Raw genomic sequence first — 14,941 nt, forward strand, 5'->3', positions numbered from 1 at the left:
AAAGAAGTTTAATTTACCACATCCAGGCTCACAGACCTTTGCATTTATCCATAGAATCCTTGGTCCCATAATTCCCAGCTTAAGAAATTCATGCTTTAGGTATTATAAGAATTGGCATAGCTCTACCTAGATCTAGGCAAAGTCTGGGTTTCAGTCAACAAGGAAGAGAAAACCATTCTATTCTTTGCTTGGTGAATTTGGCTACTTAGGTACTTCATTCAAGTGGAATCAAGCAGTATTCTTTCTATGACTGGGTTATTTCACTTAACATAATGTCCTCAGTCTTCATGTTGTTAATGGCAGAATTTTCTTCTTTTTAAAAATATTCTATTTTATGTATATACCATGTTTACTTTATCCATTCATCTGTTGATGGCTATTGTGAATAGTGCTGCAGTAAACATGAAAGCACATGTATCTCTTTGAGATCATTATTTCAATTATTCTGGGCACATATTCAGAAGTGGTATTACTAGATCACATTTTTAATTTTTTGAGGAGCCTCCATATTATTTTACATATCAGCTGAATCATTTTATATTCCCACCACAGTGTAAAAGGTGGGAATATCCCACCTTTCCACATCCTCACCAACATTTTAAAAAAATAAAATAACCATTCTAATTAGTGTGAGGTAATATCTCATTGTGGGTTTTTTTTTAAAGATTTTTTAACAGTTTTTAGTTTTTAATGAACTTGTAAACAAAAAGCTCCCATTTCAGAATAAAAACAAAATCCCAGATCATATAGATGTTTACAGTGATTACATTTATCTAAGCAACATACGTACATGTTCAGTTGTAAGATGTTAACTAAACTTCTGTGACAAATATGCTTTTTTTTTTAAAATACCAAGAACATTATAGAGTTAATGCAGAGTCCTAAGGATAGTCTAGTAGTCACTAAGTTTTTCTCGAGTCTTCACTTTAGATGCTGTTATTTCTAGCACAAGTAAGCAGATAGAGTCTTTTGTATGCTCAAACACTGGAATCTTTGGTTGCTACCATATCATTTGGCTTGCAAACAAGAAGCCAACCATTTTAAGAATGTTTTAAGGGAACAACTTGCAAACCCCAGGGGTGGATAAACCCTAAGAATGCACAATTGTGAGCATTTACAACCTTCACAACTGTGGCTCAAGACTGTTCATGCCGTTCTTCTGAAATGAGATCTCAAAGCAGTATAGTTCAAAGTAAAAGATTTTAACCAAAAATTGGCATATGCACAATTTCTCCACTAATTTGTGTGTGTCAACCATTTAGTTAACTTTTCCATTTGAAAAAATGCAATAGAAAACTGGACACCATGTTTCACTATCTCAGTTAATATTCACAATTACAGAGGCTACAACTCAGGACATGGCATCACCAATGCTTCCCAGAGCCAGTTTATACTGAAATTAAGTTCTTTACGCCAAGTAAATGGTTGTTCACAACCACTGGCTAGTGTACATATGAGCTAAAATTCCTAGAATTGGGGAGAAACAAATGCTGCTCCCATCATCTGCTCTGCTTCTTCTGTTCCTCCATTCATGCTTAGAAACCTGTGGGGGTTTGGGCCTGCCGACCCTGCCCACTTGAAGAGGCTGCCTGCTGTGCTGCTTTAACATTGTCCAATCAAATGTGTAGTCATATTGGTGGTTCAGGGTCCTGAAAATAATGCGGAATAGCTGCCTCAGATACATGTAATCCGGGGCTTCCTCAAAGTGTAGCCCATGACAATAGTTTAAGTACATGGCAAATTCTGCAGGAAACCCCTTACATAAAACTTCAACAGGAGTGGACATCTTCTTTTCACTAATCTTTTAATATTTTTTGTTTTTGTTTTTGTTTTTTGTTTTTTGTTTTGTTTTGTTTTGTTTTGTTTTTGGTTGCAGCCTTTAGTCCTTGCCATGGCAGGCTGTTTCTATTAAAATACATCAAAAACATATCCTAATGATTCCATGTCATCTCCGCGACTCTGTCCAATACCAAGACGTGCATTGATGCTAGCATATGGGGCAGTGCCAGTGAGATTTTTATCTTCTCTGTATGGTATGTGTTGCCTTGTCCTGTTGTCTCTGTACTTTTTGGCCAAACCAAAATCAATAAGGAATAACCTATTACAGTGACGCCCAATACCCATTAGGAAGTTATCTGGTCTAATGTCTCTGTGTATGAAATTCTTTGTATGCACATATGATCCTACTGATCATCTGATCAGTTAACGTAAGTACAGTTTTCATTGTGAACCTTCTTGAGCAGAAATTGAAGAGGTCTTCGAGACTGGGTCCAGGAAGATCCATGACAGGCATATTGTAGTCTTTTTCCTGACCATACCACCATGTGTGGGGGATGCCCACCCCACCTTGAAGAATCTTCTAGAGTTTGCTCTCTTATGGGTCTTCCGTACCAGTTTGTATTTCCCTCCAACAATGAATTCGGCCTTGCAGGTGCTGCTGCTCGCCATCCTGAGAGAGGAAGATGGAGCTTTTTTAAAAGATTTTGTTTATTTATTCATGAGAGACATATGGAGAGAAAGAGAGAGAAAGAGAGAGAGAGAGAGAGACAGGTAGAGGGAGAAGCAGGCTCCATGAAGGGACCCCGACGTGGGACTCCATCCCGGGTCTCCAGGACCACACACTGGGCCTAAGATGGTGCTAAACCGCTGAGCCACCCGAGCTGCCCTCATTGTGGTTTTGATTTGCATTTTCCCAATGATTAGTGATGATGAGAGCACCTTTTAATATACCTTCTGACCATTTGAATGACTGAGGGAAGGGGGGCATAGGGAGTTGTGCAATTGGTGTAAAGTTTCAGCTATGCAGGATGAATTAATTCTAGAGATTTGCTATGCACCATAGTGCCTATATTCAACAATAATGTGTTATGCACTTAAAAAAATGTCAAGATGGTAGATCCCATGTTCTCTCATCTCATGAAAAACAAAATCAAACAAACCAAACCAAACAAAAAACAACAAAGGGAACATGGAAACTTTCAGAGATGGTGTGTATATCTATACTTACCTTGAATGTGATGATGGTTTCATGGGTGTATATATGTAGGGCCAAACTCATCAAAGTTCATGCATTAAATATGTGCAGGTTTTTATATATCAATTATAGCTCAATAAAGCTGTTTTTAAAAAAGAAGATTCAGAGCATAGAGAAGGCCCAACCAATGAAAACTTTTAATTAAGTAAAATTAATGGTTTTTGCTCACATCGTATTGGTGAGAACTTAGTTACGTGGTCACCCCTAACTTTAGGAATGGTTAAGGAATAATGTAGCAGGACAGCTATGTGTGCAGTTATAATATATTTCAACGGGTAGACAACCAGCACAGCTTTGCTCTAATACTCTGTAGTGAGTTAAGGAAAAATCATTTGACTTAATTAGCTAAGATTGTATTTTTATAATGATATAATTTTATTGTATACTTTGTTTCTATGGAAATGATCATTTCTTCTCTGGTCAGTAAGAATTCTATCTGACTTTGCAATTTTTAAAAAGATTTTATGTATTTATTCATGAAAGACAGAGAGAGAGAGAGAGAGTTCCAGAGGCAAAGGGAGAAGCAGGCTCCCTGCTTCCCCTTCCTTCGATCCCAGGAAACGTACATTTCTATATAGTCACCTTCATTTACAATAACTGTGTAAAATATTAACCTTAATTTTCTACTAGGTGATAAATTAAAAGTAAAATATTGTTGCACATCGAGTGATGGAATTATATTAACCTTGTTACCTAATATCCACTAGGTTTCCTTAGTTAACTTTGGCCTAGTTTCTTAATTATGATAGCCATGGTATAAGATATATTTTCTCCTAGGTAATCAAAACAGAGAAAGAAGTTAGGAAATATTGTATATGTAGATTGAAAGGAGTCTCCAGTGATGCATAATTTCTATCACAGGAGTTTCTGAATTATCTGTAAAATTGATTTAAAAACATCTTTGGATACATTCTTTGAAAAAAAAATCCTATCTTGAGGCTATTATATAACATTTTAGGTTTTTTAAAGTAGGGAAGCTGTACTAATTCCTAATTGTTTTCCTCCCAACATTTAGAAAATATTTAACATACTAATGTCACAATAATGAATAAAATTCCCAAGTATCAGTTTTAAGGCTAATATAGTCCATTCTTTGTGACGGTTTCTACAGAACAGCTAATCGATTTCTGAAGCTACATTGTGCTTTTCCTTAATGTTTTTCTTTTTAAATAAATTCTCTGAAGCTTCATTGCCCAGTAGGGTGGCACTAATCACGTGTGGCTAAATTCCAAATAAACGTAAAATGAAATAAGCTTAAAAATCCAATTTCTCAGTCACATATTTTAAAGTGCTTAGTAGCCACATGCGGCTAGTGGCTCCTGCCTTGTCCAGGACAGAACATTTCCATTATCGTTGAAAGTTCTGTTGGACAGATTTCTGTAGAGATGACATACTTTTATTAGAAGTTCATCTATTATTTTCTCCTAGCGGACTGTCACAGTTACAGAAATTGTATTCTATTGTAAGAAAGTACTAAGGCCATATATAAAAGTTTAGCAATAAGGATTTGGTCATAAACATATAATTTAAAGAAATCAAAGAAAAATAAAGATTATATAGACTCATATATATGAACATATCTATATCTATCCTCTAATACTTGCAATATCCCTGAGGACAGGTACTAGTATTATCTACGTTTTATAGATAAGGAAATTGAGGCCAGGAGGTTAAGATTGGCATTCAGTCTTGTTCTAGGATCTAGGGCACCTAACCACCATATTTCACTGCTTCTCACAGAGGAAGTCTCTGATAATAACAGCAAATGTTAAACTACTGTATCCCATGTGGTTTGTATGTGCATTCATAATTCTTACTATGAATCTATCAAGGCTGCTTAGAAATATTGCAGCCTTTATTCAGTTGAAGCCTTGCACTCACTTTAGAGGAATTCTGTATTTCCTGAATGTTGATCATATGTAATACTCTGTTCACTATGGCTTATTTTGAATCAAATGAAGCCTCCGATCATTGCCCTTCATATTGGCTAAAGTAATTACTAAAACATTTTCTTCAGAAGTGATTGAACCATGACAGCTTTCAAAAGACTGGTTTTGAGAAAAATTTCATTTGTGTTAGTATCCTTTCATTTTTTAAAAAGAAAGAGTGGTGATCTGTGAATTCAGTTCAAGACTGAAATATATTTGAGTATTAATGACAAAAATAAATGTTTTTTTTCAATTTTTAAATAAATACAGTTTGTGTGTGCACGTGTGTGTATGAAGTATTTATTGAGGATAGGAACATCCTGCTGTGCGAACACACTTAGGAATAATGCAGATTTGGAAATAATGCAATTGGCAATCGGCTTCCTCTCTTCTTCAGGCTGAAGTTTTTGTCTTCTAAGGAGAAGAGACTTAGGGGAAAGGAAAGATTTAGAGAGAATAGTTAGGCAAACAGAAAAAAGCAGAGGACAGCCTCTTTTGCAAAACAGGAAGCATTCAGAACTTGAGTCACCAGGATACCTTACTTAGCAAGATATTCGGGTTCGAGGCAGTGATTATATTAACCTCATCATAAGGCGATTTTGCCTTTCATTTGATTGTATTTTTGAACCATATTTATTATGTTATTAAAGAGTTATACTGTGAACGGTTAAATTATTTTATCTCATATGACTCTAAAGTATGGTAAAAATACACAGAGAATAAAATATATACATATACGCACATAGTCTTACTTGCCACCCTATTTCAGTTTAGCCTTCTTTATGACTTCTTGTGTTTCTTTTCTCCCACTCTTGACACTAAACTGTCACAAATTTGGCTCTTGGTATTCTTCTATAGTACTCTATTTTACTGATCTTTTTTTTTTTTTTAATCTTTTCACTCTAGCATTTTTAAGGACAAAGAAATAAATGGAACAAAACACATCTCCTTTCCCAGCAGTGACTCCTGGTATACTCCTCTCTCAGCCAAGGCAGGAGGTCCCCACTGCTATTCTTCTCAGACACACTGCAGGCTAAATGTTCCCAGAACAGATCTGCACTTTTGACAGGCTTGGTCTGTGGTGATTAATTTTATGGGTCAACTTGACTATGCCACAGGGTGTCCAGGATCTTGGTCAAAGTTATTTTGGGTGTGCCTGAGGGCAATTTTGTATGAGATTAACTCTTGAATCAATAGCCTGAGTAAAGCAGATTGTCTTCCTCAACGTGGGTGAGCCCTGTTATATCCATTTGAAGGCTTTATTAGAACAAAAAGGCTGACCCATAAATGAATAAAGGGGAACTCCTCCTGCGAGACTGTTGGGGCTCAGTGTTTTCTGGCCTTTGCACTTTAACATTCTATAACATCTCTTCTTATTCTTAGGCCTTGGTACTCAAATTGGAACTATACATTGACTCTCCTGGGTCTCCAGCTGGTTGACGGCAATCTTGGGATTTCTTAGCCTCCACGCTTGTGTGAGCCAATTCCTTACAATAAATCTCTTTATATAAAAAGATCAGTTCTTTGGAGAACCCTTATTCTAATATATGGTTTTATTCAATTTGTTCCTGATTATGTTATGTCAGTTGTCAAAATTCTATGAGTCCTTCAAAGTCTTAACTTAGATTTGCCATAAAGACTTTCCTTCTGCATTCATAGAACAGTCTTTCACAACTAAATGCTGCAGACATTCATGGGCATTAAGTGCACACTTTTTTTTTTTGTTAAAGATTTTATTTATTTATTCATAGACACACACACACACACACACACACACACACAGAGGCAGAGGGGGAGAAGCCGGCTCCATGCAGGGAGCCTGACATGGGACTCGATCCCAGGTCTCCAGGATCACACACCAGGCTACAGGCGGAGCTAAACCGCTGAGCCACCAGGGCTGCCCAAGTGCACACTTTTAAGAGGGAGTTTTTAGAAAGGGTTTAGGTGGGCTTTCAGTGATAGTTTCTGGTAGGATTGAGGAGAACAATCCTGTCTTTGCTGTCAGGGTTCTTTTGGCAAACTGTGAAAACTGATTCTGATCTACTGAAACATAAAAACAACTTATTATGAAGACTCCAAAACAGGCAAAAGGCAAGGACAATTATGTGGGCAAAACCACTGCCAAAGCAACAGGCCTTGGCGCTGATTGTGCTACTGATCAGCAGACAGCACCAACAAAAGGCTACTGGCACCACAATTGGATGATGAGCACCATTGTGAAAAAAATTGATATTGCTTCTGCCATAAAGAATTCTAAAACATTCATGTCTGTTGTTGTTTTAAGGTAAGTTCACCTAACCAGGAAAGTGCTATCTGATAGATCGAGGCTGCTGATAGTCCATACCCTATTCCTATCATTCAATAAAGCAAGTGTCTGGATATTTTTGTTTGCTTTGAAAAGGGTTTGTGCTTTCCCAAATCCCAGTCACTAGAAATGAAGAGACAGTTCAGATATTAGGGAGCAGAAGAACAAATAAACCAAAGAAAAAAAAGATAATTTCATAGTGGATTGATTAATTTTTGATGTTTTGATTTTTATTTAAATTTTAGTTAGTTGGGACGCCTGGGTGGCTCAGCAGTTGAGCATCTGTCTTCGGCTCAGGTCATGATCCTGGGGTCCTGGGATCAAGTCCCATACCTGGCTCCTTGCATGGAGCTGCTTCTCCCTCAGCCTGTGTCTTTACCTCTCTCTGTATGTCTCTCATGAATAAATAAATAAAATCTTAAAAAAATAAATTTAGTTAGTTAATATATAGTGTAATACTGGTTTCAGGAATAGAATTTAGTGATTCATCACTTACATGTAACACCCAGTGCTTACCACAACAAGAGCCCTCCTTAATACCCATCACTCATTTAGTTCATCCCCTACCCCTGTCCCCTCCAGAAACCCTCAGTTTATTCTCTACAGTTAAGAGTCTCTTATGGTTTTCCTCCCTTTCTTTTTTATTCCCAGTTCCCTTATGTTCATATATTTTGTTTCTTAAATTCCACATTAAAGTGAGATCGTATGGTATTTGTCTTTCTCTATTTTGCTTAGCATAATATACTCTAGCTCCATCCATGTCATTGCAAATGGCAAGATTTCATTCTTTTTGATGGCTGAGTAATATTCCATTTTATATATTACCTACACATCAGTCTATGGACACTTGTTTTTTCCCCCCATAATTTGGCTATTGTCGATAGTGTTGCTATAAATATAAGGGAATATATGAGCCTTCAAATCAGTATTTTTGTATCCTTTGGGTAAATACCTAGTAGGGCAGTTGCTGGGTCACAGGGTAATTCTATTTTTAACTTTTTGAGGAACCTTCATACTGTTTTCTTGAGTGGCTGCATCAGTTTGCATTCCCACCAAGAGGATAGGAGTGTTCCCCTTTCTATACATCCTCACCAATATCTGTTGTTTCCTGCATTGTTGATTTTAGTCATCCTGACAGGTGTGAAGTGGTGTCTCATTGTGGTTTTGATTGGTATTTCCACCATGATGTGTGATGTTGAATATCTTTTCATGTGTCTGTTGGCCGTCTGGATGTTGTCTTTGGAAAAAATGTCAATTCATGTCTTCTGCCCATTTCTTAACTGGATTATTTGTTTTGTGGGTGTCAAGTTTGATAAGTTTTTTATATATTTTGGATACTAACCCTTCATCATATATTTCATTTGCAAATATCTTTTCCATTCTGTAGGTTGCCTTTTAGTTCTGTTGTTTCCCTCACTGTGCTGAGGTTTTTTATGTCGATCAAGTCCCAATAGTTCATTTTTGCCTTTGTTTCCCTTGCTACCAGAGACGTGTCCAGTAAGAAGTTGCTATAGCTGAGGTCAAATAGGTTGCTACTTGTGTTCTTCTCTAGGATTTTGTTAGTTTCCTGGCTCGCATTTAGATCTTTTATCCATTTATTTTTTTTTATTTATATGGTGTAAGAAAGTGGTCCAGTTTCATTCCTCTGACTGTTGCTGTCCAGTTTTCCCAACACCATTTGCTGAAGAGATTTTGTGTGTGTGTGTGTGTGTGTGTGTGTGTTTTCCATTGGATATTCTTTCCTGCTTTGTCAAAGATTAGTTGACCAAATAGTTGTGGGTCCATTTCTGGGTTTTCTATTTTGTTCCATTGATCTATTTGTCTATTTTTGTGCCAGTACCACGCTGTCTTGATGACTACAGTTTTGTAATATTGCTTGAAGTCCAGACATAGTGGTTTTAGAAACTTTAATCCTTAGAACAAATATAAGAAGGACATGGTATTATATACACTTCACATATGCTACTCTGAAAATCTAATAAATTAAATTACTTTCTAAAATTTATACATAACTAAGTATAATTTATACATAACTAAGTATAATTAATGGTTTGAGCAGTTTTATGACAATTAATATAAATAATAAATCTCAGTAACTTGGATTATTATGGATTCAGAAAAATCTCTTTAGCGCTGTGAGTCTAATCTGTATATTTCTGTAGAGCTCTATTTAGTCAATTAATTTAAAATATTATGAAGGAAGGGGGAAAGAAAGAGTCTTAAGGGGAGTTTAGACTATTACTTGAACAATGCCCCAAATGGTGATTCTTACGACAGACTTTAGATCACAAACAATATTTTTTCCATCCCCTGAATAAACTATCTTTGCTGGGTTTTAAGCTTATGGGCACAGTGTCAAGATGGGCAAAGATACATTTTGGAATCTTAGGTATTTAGGGTTATAGCTGCTGTACTTTAGAAATCCTGCATCTCAAAATAGATTAGAGACAGGTCCTTTTGGGGGAAGGCACAAGTTAAAACAAAAATTTTTTAACCTTCATTTATATTCTGAAATAAGAGAAGACAGCTCTCACTACTTATCTTAGAATTTATTTTCTTAATTTGTAGTTTAGTAAAATACAGAACTCCACTTTCTTTTGATCAGCAGTTGGAGATAGTGCAATAAACTAATACATGACAAACTCTATTTTTTCAATTTTATTAAAGATCAGAAGTTATCTAAGATCCTTTAAATGATTGAAAGGAAATTAAATAAAAGATTGACCGTTTTGAATCAAAGTTTAGAAGAAAGATGCAAGGCCTAAGCTGAATCTGTTGAACAATTTTGGTGGAATGTTTCCTGAGAAGCAGGTGAAAAGCAGGAAGCAGGCCACTCATTAGTGATAGGGGAGAAGAAACTGGGGAGAGACAAATTGTGGAAGCCTCTGTTCTACTCCTAAAGTTGTCACAGAAGTGACTTTACAGGGATCCCTGGGTGGCGCAGCGGTTTGGCGCCTGCCTTTGGCCCAGGGCGCGATCCTGGAGACCCGGGATCGAATCCCACGTCGGGCTCCCGGTGCATGGAGCCTGCTTCTCCCTCTGCCTGTGTCTCTGCCTCTCTCTCTATCTCTCTGTGACTATCATAAATAAATAAAAATTAAAAAAAAAAAAAAAGAAGTGGCTTTACAGTGGCACTTGGGTGGCTCAGTAGTTGAGCGTCTGCTGTTGGCTCAGGTCATGATCCTGGAGTCCTGGGATTGAGTCCTGCATTGGGCTACCCATAGAGAGCCTGATTCTCCCTCTGCCTATGTCTTTGCCTCTCTCTCTCTGTGGGTGTCTCACAAATAAATAAATAAAATATCTCTGAAGGAGGAGGAGGAGGAGGAGGAGGAGGAGGAGGAGGAGGAGAAGGAGGAGAAGAATTTTTTTAATTTTTTAAAGTTTTATTAAATCATTTAGACTTGAAAGAAGTCATAATACTTAACACACTTAAGTGCGTCTGTACACCACCAACCCAAATGGATTGAGTTCAGAATTTTTATAAATAAAAAATAAACATATTTACAGTGAAAAATAAAAACATGTTAGCAAGTTAGATGATGAAACTGTTACCTATAATCAGTTTTGGGAAAGTACCAACCTACAGGATTACACATAAAACATTTAAGATTTCATTAGGTTTTTAAAAGTCCATAATTGAAGAAGTTAGTTGTAATATATGATTCATATCTTACTACAGCTTTTTACTTCCCCAAACCAGAACTTTTGGCAATTTACACAAAAAGCTTCATTTTCCCTTTATTGGAGGTAAAAGTACAAAAAGCTCTTAAACTCTCCCTAGAAGGGAGGAGAAAAGGAGAAGGAGAAGGAGGGAGAAGGAGGAGAAAAGGAGAAGGAGAAGGAGGAGGAGGAGGAGGAGGAGGAGGAGGAGAAGAAGAAGAAGAAGAAGAAGAAGAAGAAGAAGAAGAAGAAGAAGAAGAAGAAGAAGAAGAAGAGACTTAATGAAAGGAACAGTCTGGCTTATGCTAGGGTGTACAGGTTAATCATGTTTCCCCCAGGTCCCTGTTAAAGGTTGAGGGGACAGAGAGGAGGGCTCTGGATAGATATAGGATGACAGATGACTGCATCATCCTGATAAACTTCTTTGCTTAGGATCAAGCAACACTGTGGAAACAATCCAAATGTGCATTAACAAATGAGTGAATAAGCAAAATGTGGTATGGAATACGATGGGATATCCTTCAGCCTTAATAAGGAATGAAATTCTGAAAAATGCTACAAAGTGAATGAACTTTGGAAACATTATTCTAAATAAAATAAGACAGGCACAAAGGGACAGATATCCCATGACTCCACTTATATCAGGTACCCTGAAAAAGCAATTAATAGATACAGAAAATATACTAGAGGTTTACCAGAAACTGGAGGGAGGAAGGAATGAGGAGTGATCACTTAATGGACACAGAGTTTCTGTTTGGGATGATAAAGTTCTAGAACTGAATAGGAATGATGGTTGCACAACATTATGAATGGACTTAACATCAAGAACAGTACACTTAAAATGATAAAAATATTAAATTTTATGTTACACAATTACATTATTTTGCCACAATTAAAAACGAGTTCTGGGGCGAGGGGGGAGGTAGAGCAATGTGGAATAGTTGTAGAAAACTCATTAATTTTTATCTGAAATTAAAGATTTTTTTTTTAGAATTCTATTGTATTATCTGCTGTGAATCAAACATTCATTTTTTCCCTTCAAATATTGAAATTGAGAGTATAAATTTCATGAGAGTTAGCCTCTAATATTTTATATATTTGTATGAAGGTTTCAAATTGACCTAATTTCCTCACAAAAGATAGCTGCTGAAGAGCTGTCCTTTAGCATTTGTGAATGACCACAATCTCTTAGAAATTTATTTGTAAGTTTTTCTCATTGTTCTGCATGAGCTTCTACCTACAGTTTCAAGATTTGGGACAGAGATTGTTTGCTCTGGAGACAGGAGCTTTATAGATTTTCAGTTATCAGGACAATTGCACTGGCAAGGCAGCCAGTGGGTATTATCTCAGTGAGTCAGAAACCAGGTAGGATGTAAAGAGGCGAAGCAAGTTGATGAGACAACCCTCTCCTATACCTTGAAATGGAAGGAGGGCTTGTTTTTTGAGTGGAGTCTCGGTGAATAAATTAATGGCACTAGGTGACAAATTAACAAGTTGTCAATATCTACTACCCTGGCTCTATTCTAAGGCTAGTTGAGCCTCAAGATACTTATTACAGAAAACTGCATTTCTATTTAGCTTTTAGTTCATAGCACTTGGAATGTGGCTGCACTTTGTATTATAGTTCCCTTTTTTTTTTTCTTTTTATTACTCCAAAGGTTTAAAAATAATTGCTAGGCTTTGTTTTGAATCAAAGAGCATTAGTGTGTCCATATTGATAGTTTAATACATTTCATCAATTTGAAATATTTTAATGAAAATTCATGGTACCCTGGAAAATTTCTTTAAAATTTTAATATTTAATCATAAAAAGGGCTTATATTGAAAACAGTTTCCCTAAGGAATTTATTAATCTACAACTAAAGGCTGGTGAATCATGCCCTTTGTACACCGTTTTATTTTGGGATTTTGTTTGTTTGTTCATTTGATTGTTTTGCATTGTATTTCTCTGACCTAGTTCTTTTTCAGTGTATTGTCAGAAGAAAAAATGCACCCTATCATCTCTCCTTCACAAAAACTGCGTAATAGCAAGTTTTTTTGACAAAAACAAAACTGAATTCACAGCTGAATTTAAAGGTAGCAAACTCATTTGATGAGAGCTGACAGTTTAACCTAAAAAACCTTAAGTCAAGCAAATTATCTTTAAGTTGGAAAAACTATAAATTTGTTTCTCTGAATTTAGCCTGAACTAATTTTTCAATGACTTTGAAGAATCCAGTAGAATTTTACTCAAGGATTTTTCTAGTAATATTTATAACTTAACTTTGCTTGCAATCTTGTAATTTCATCCAGAGGAGGAAAAACAAAATCTTCCTTTCAGAAAATTACTTTACTGTAGAAGATTAAAGTAATAAAATGAGGATGTGGAAGCTCAAGTCAAATCATTTCTGTTTCCTAACTTTCCTAGAGTTTTCCAGAAGAATTTTTGTTGCTAACATTTTGATGTTCTTTATTTGCTTGTTTTTACCTTAAAACTTTTCAGGTATTCTCCTGGAGCAAGTTCCTGTGGTATTTTTTAGTCTACTTACCCTCCATTTATGCTGCATAATTCTTGATCCTCTCTTTGTCTCTCTGTCTCTGTCTCTCTGTCTCTCTCTCTGTTTCTCCCTCTCCCCTCCACCTCTGTCTTACAGAGCTAAAAGCCCTTCGACTCTTAGCACCCCTCCTTGTTAAGAGGTAATACATATGGGAATTCATATCTTATTAAAATTTATTTAATGCTCTATACTTCCTGGAAGTACTTATATTTTAAAGAGAGCAAAGAAAATGAAGAGGGAAGGAATGTGCCCTTAATGAGACCTCAATATGTGTCTGACAGAGAAAAAAAAAACTACTTCATAAACATTTAATCAAAATCTTGCACCAGTCATATGGGGAAATGGAGTCTCTGGAACATTAGGCCCAAAGTCACATAGCTAATAAGAGATAGATCTGAAATTTGGAATGAAGTTTGTCATGTGGGGTAACGTGAGGCCTGGTTCTCATAGTTTACCTCCAGTCACAATGACTTAACCCCATGGTTCTCCAGATTTAAAGAATCTGGGGCAAATCTGCATGACTTTCTTATCATTTTTGATACACACCTTTACATCTAAGGGATGGATTATCTATTTTTTTTAAATTTATTTATTTATGATAGTCACAGAGAGGGAGAGAGAGAGAGGCAGAGACACAGGCAGAGGAAGAAGCAGGCTCCATGCACCGGGAGCCCGACGTGGGATTCGATCCTGGGTCTCCAGGATTGCGCCCTGGGCCAAAGGCAGGCGCTAAACCATTGCGCCACCCAGGGATCCCGGATTATCTATTTTTTAAACTTGTTCTTGGCGCAATACTAAAGATTCTTTTTTTTTTTCTTACTGTCATACTTCACCCAAAGCAGCATTGCATAGTAGAAACAGTATTAGTTTTGCCATTTAGACAAATATATTTTTCTCTTATCAAGAACATTTTATGGTATGTACATTATATTTCAATAAAGCTGTTATAAAAATCCTAGTTGAAGGGGAGAAACCGTGACCTCTCATTCTGCCACCTATTAGCCATGTACTCTTATGTCCCTCAGAGTCAGCGATTTTTCATCTGTATGATTAGAATACTTATATGTCTACCACATAGGTCTTTAGAGGATTAAATGAGATGACCTTCTGGCCCTAGGAAATGATAGTTCCTTTTCCTTCTCTCACTGTCTTGATTACTCATCAGTATGATTCCATGAAATACTATATTTATCACAGAGATATGAATGAATGCAATCTAGAAAATGTCAGGGTCCATTTATCCATATCCTCTAAACAATAAGAAATGATAAATAGCTGAAGAAAATTAGATCAATCTATGAGGACCAGGCACGATAGATATGAATCTTCTCTCCCAAGAGTTCTTTCTATATGTGTAACAGAGTTTTACTTTTTTTTGGTACAGATGCAATATCTTTGAAATATTATATTGATTATTCAGGTGAACATCTCCTTTTCTTTGAACATCCTAATCACTTCACTTCCTAAGTAGGGGCCT

At 36.4% G+C, this 14,941-nt stretch overlaps 1 pseudogene; it reads right to left on the reverse strand.

Annotated features, from left to right (window-relative positions):
• Positions 1-1,009: 1,009 nt before the first annotated feature.
• LOC112933422 (casein kinase I-like) lies at positions 1,010-2,448 on the reverse strand (annotated as a pseudogene).
• Positions 2,449-14,941: the final 12,493 nt, after the last annotated feature.

This window comes from Vulpes vulpes, chromosome 10 (assembly GCF_048418805.1).
Source record: "Vulpes vulpes isolate BD-2025 chromosome 10, VulVul3, whole genome shotgun sequence".
Taxonomy (NCBI): Eukaryota; Metazoa; Chordata; class Mammalia; order Carnivora; family Canidae; genus Vulpes; species Vulpes vulpes.